General features: G+C 42.2%; 1 pseudogene; it reads left to right on the forward strand.

Moving 5' to 3' along the window:
- Positions 1 to 395: 395 nt before the first annotated feature.
- LOC123854929 (enhancer of rudimentary homolog) lies at positions 396 to 756 on the forward strand (annotated as a pseudogene).
- The last annotated feature ends 3,347 nt before the right edge of the window (positions 757 to 4,103 follow it).

Below are 4,103 nucleotides of genomic sequence, written 5' to 3' on the forward strand. Positions count from 1 at the left end.
TTAGTGGTTGATTAGGGCTGAGAGAGGAGTAGGAGGGAAATGGGTATTGATTGCTAGTGGGTACAGAGTTCCTTTTGAGGGTACAAAAGTGTTACAAAATTGATTATGCAATATTTTCACACACTGTGAATACACTAAAAAAACACTGAATTGTATAGTTTAAATGAATTTTATGGTATATGGATCATAGCTCAATACAGCTGTTTATATTAGGAAGGAAAGCTTGAGTAGCTATATTAATATCAGACAAAGACTTTCAGAACAAGGAAAATTACCAAAGATATAGAGGAATAATATATGGTGATGAAGGCCAATTCATCAAGAAGACATAACAATCCTAAATGTGTATGCACCTAGCGGCAGAGAATGAAAATGCGTGAAGGAGCAGGCAGCGCTGGGGCTAAGCCTGTGTGCCAGGGTGCGTGGGCAGTGGCTGCAGCAAGAGAGTTTGGTGTGATGTCTCACACCGCTTTCCTGGTACAGCCTACCAAGAGGCCAGAGGTAGAACTTCTGCAGACCGTGAATCTGTGAATGAATGCAGGGAAGGCGTTTGTAAAATGCATGAAGAACAGTGAATGCAGTAGTCCTTCTATCGCATATGATATCAGTCAGTTGTTCGATCTTACCGGTGATCTGGCGGACCTCAGCCTTGCTTACCCAGCTGATACCCAGACATGTCAGCCTTACAACAAAGACTGGGTTAAAGAGAAGATCCACATGCCCCTTTGTCAGCAGTCCCAATAGGCTGGGAAATAGCTGAGTTGGCAGCAGTAGGGGGCAGGGGGGTGGGCTTCGAACACAGGTGCGTGGAGTACGCTGGGCCAGAAGTCTTGTGTTAGAGTCATCCTGCTCCCGTTCCAGCACACTACGGTCAGGATTGAATGTGTCTGATGACATGTGAGGATCTTATTCACAGGAAACCCTCCTTACTCCCTCATTACCCCCTTCCTCCCCTGCTTTTTTTATTAAACATTTTTATGATAATTTAGATGGAAGTTGCTCTTTGTCAGTTAACGTTGGTTCCAATCCTTCAAACTGTTCATATCGGCTTTATTGCATTCACTGTACCACTCCTTTCTCAGGTTAGGGTGGGACGGTGAGGACAGTTTAGTTACGTCCTTGAGATAAAGTCATAGTGAAAAACAAATGTTCTTTAGTTTAAAAAGAAAATATGTGAAGAAATAAATGATAGAGTGAAAGCAGAAACAAATTCTAAAATTATACTGAGAGATGTCAACATTCCACTCTCAATAACTGATAAAGCAAGTAGACAGAAAATCACCAAGAATACAGAAGACCTGAACAACCAACGTGCAACCAGTTTGACCCAATTAACATTGCTAGAGCAGTCCGTCCAACAACAGAATACAGTTTCTTCTCAAGTGCACATGGACTTTCATCAACGTAGGCCATATCCTGAGTCACATAACAAAACTCAACAAATCTAAAATAATTGAAATCATACAAAATATGCTCTCTGCCCATAACGGAATTAAACTACAAATTAATGACAGAAAGATATTTACAAAATCCCCCTAAATAATTGGGAATTAAACAACATACTTCTAAATAATCCCTGGGCCACAAAGTAAATCAAAAGGGAAATTATAAATATTTTGAATGGAAGGAAAATGATAATACAACTTATCAAAATCTGTGGGATGCCAGTAAAGCAGTGCTTAGAGGGAAGTTTAGAGATATTACATGTTTATGTTAGAAAAGAAGATGGATTTCACGGGCACCTGGGTGGCTCAGTTGGTTAAGCAACTGCCTTCGGCTCGGGTCATGGTCCCAGGGTCCTGGGATCGAGTCCCACATCAGGCTCCTGGCTCAGCGGGGAGCCTGCTTCTCCCTCTGACCCTCTCCCCTCTCAAGCTGTTTCTCTCCCGCTCACTCTCTAATAAATAAATAAATAAATAAATAAATAAAATCTTTAAAAAAAAAAAGAGAAGAAGAAGATGGATTTCAAATAAATAACCTAAGCATCCACCTTAAGAGACTAGGGGGAAAAAAGAGCAAATTAAACCCAAAGCAAGGAAAAGGAAGGAAACAAATAATAATAGGGACAAGTATGAGTTGCATTAAAAACAGAAAAACAATAGATAAAAATCAATAAAACCAAAAACTGGTTTCGTGAAAAGATAAAAAAAATTGATATACCTCTAGCCAGACTGACCAAGAAAAAAAAAAGGAAAGATAAAAGTTACCAAAATAAAGGATAGCATACAGAGCCCAGAGATATTGAAAGGAGAGAGGACTGGGGCACCTGGGTGGCTCAGAAGGTTAAGCGTCTGCCTTCAGCTCAAGTCATGATCTCAGGGTCCTGGAATAGAGCCCCACATCAGGCTCCCTGCTCAGCGGGGAGCCTGCTTCTCCCTCTCCCTCTGCCTGCCACTCCCCCTGCTTGTGCTCTCTATTTCTCTCTGTCAAATAAATAAACAAAATCTTTTAAAAAGAGAGAGATTGAGAGGGGCGCCTGGGTGGCTCAGTTGTTAAGCATCTGCCTTCGGCTCAGGTCATGATCCCAGGGTCCTGAGATCAAGCCCCACATTGGGCTCCCTGCTCCGCCGGAAGCCTGCTTCTCCCTCTCCCACTCCCCCTGCTTGTGTTCCCTCTCTTGTTGTGTCTGTCAAATAAATAAATAAAATCTTTAAAATAAAAAAGTGAATTTTACTGTATGTAAATTTTACAATAGATTTTGTAGACGTTAGCAAACCACACATACTTCCCAGCCACCTTACCATGTGTACTCTTACAGATACACTTAAAATAATTGTGTTCAAAACAAAAAAGCTGGGGCACCTGGGTGGCTCAGACAGTTAAGCGTCTGCCTTCCGCTCAGGTTGTGATCCCAGGTGGGATTGAGCCCCACATCGGGCTCCCTGCTGAGCCTGCTTCTCCCTCTCCCTGGCTTGTGTGCCCTCTCTCTCTCTAATAAATAAATATAATCTTTAAAAAACAAAACAGAACAAAAACCAAAAAAGCTCAGGGTGCCTGGGTGTCTCAGTCAGTTAAGCCTTTAGCTCAGGTCATGAACCAGGGTCCTGGGATCGAGCCCCGATGCTTCTCTCTCTGCCCCTCCCACCCACTTGTGCTCTCTCTCTCTCTCTTAAATAAATAAATAAAATCTTAAAAAAAAATAAAAGCTCAAAAAAAAAAGCTCACGGGAATTTGGTTGGAATTGCATTGAATTTATAGAAAATTTATGAGGGGGGCGCCTGGGTGGCTCAGATGGTTAAGCGTCTGCCTTCGGCTCAGGTCATGATCTCAGGGTCCTGGGATCGAGTCCCACATCGGGCTCCCTGCTTCTTGGGAGCCTGCTTCTCCCTCTGCCTCTCTCTCTCTCTCTGTCTCTCATGAATAAATAAATAAAATATTAAAAAAAATTTTTTTATGAGGAACGGACATTTTTCAATAGTAAGTCTTTTCTGTGTTAAATTAAAATTAATTAAATTACAATTTTTACCCGAGGACAGGTCATCTTTTATGCCTTTAATGGAGCCATCACTACTTCTCACTTTGGGTCCTGTATGATTTTTTGTGCAAATTTTTTATGGATTTTTATGCATTTTGTTGTTACTGTGGATGAAATGTTTTCTTTTCCATTGCAATTTTTAAATTATCATTATCGGCCTACAGGGAAAATAGAGCTTTCTGAATACTGTGAGTAGCCACCCTGTCGGTCTCCTCATTCACTGGCTAATGCGAGGACACACGGTGCTGGCATCATGCACAGACAACGAGATAGTGACTGCTCTTTCCTCCATTTATATGCCTGACTTCCTTTTTTAGTCATGATGACTAACGCCCTGAAAACTGTGGTCAGTAATTCCACTTTTATTTTCTAGGTTGCACCCACTTGGAGCAGACAGGACCAGTGGTCAGCCCTCTGCTCTCAAGGGCCATTTTTCTGAACACAGAGACTGAGGGTCTCGATTTCTCACAGCAATTTTCCCCTAATGAAAAGTGAATGACTCCGTGATGTCAAGGGTGGAACAAGGAAGAAAGCCAGCCACTCCCCATTCTACCACTGGACAAATCAACTGTCTGCCCTCTCTCCTGTTCCCTCTCTGTGCTTGTCCTGCAGGACACGGACTTGGCCG

Source organism: Mirounga angustirostris, unplaced genomic scaffold (assembly GCF_029215605.1).
Source record: "Mirounga angustirostris isolate CCGP_5_RB_7025 unplaced genomic scaffold, mMirAng1.0.hap1 SCAF_16, whole genome shotgun sequence".
Lineage (NCBI taxonomy): Eukaryota > Metazoa > Chordata > Mammalia > Carnivora > Phocidae > Mirounga > Mirounga angustirostris.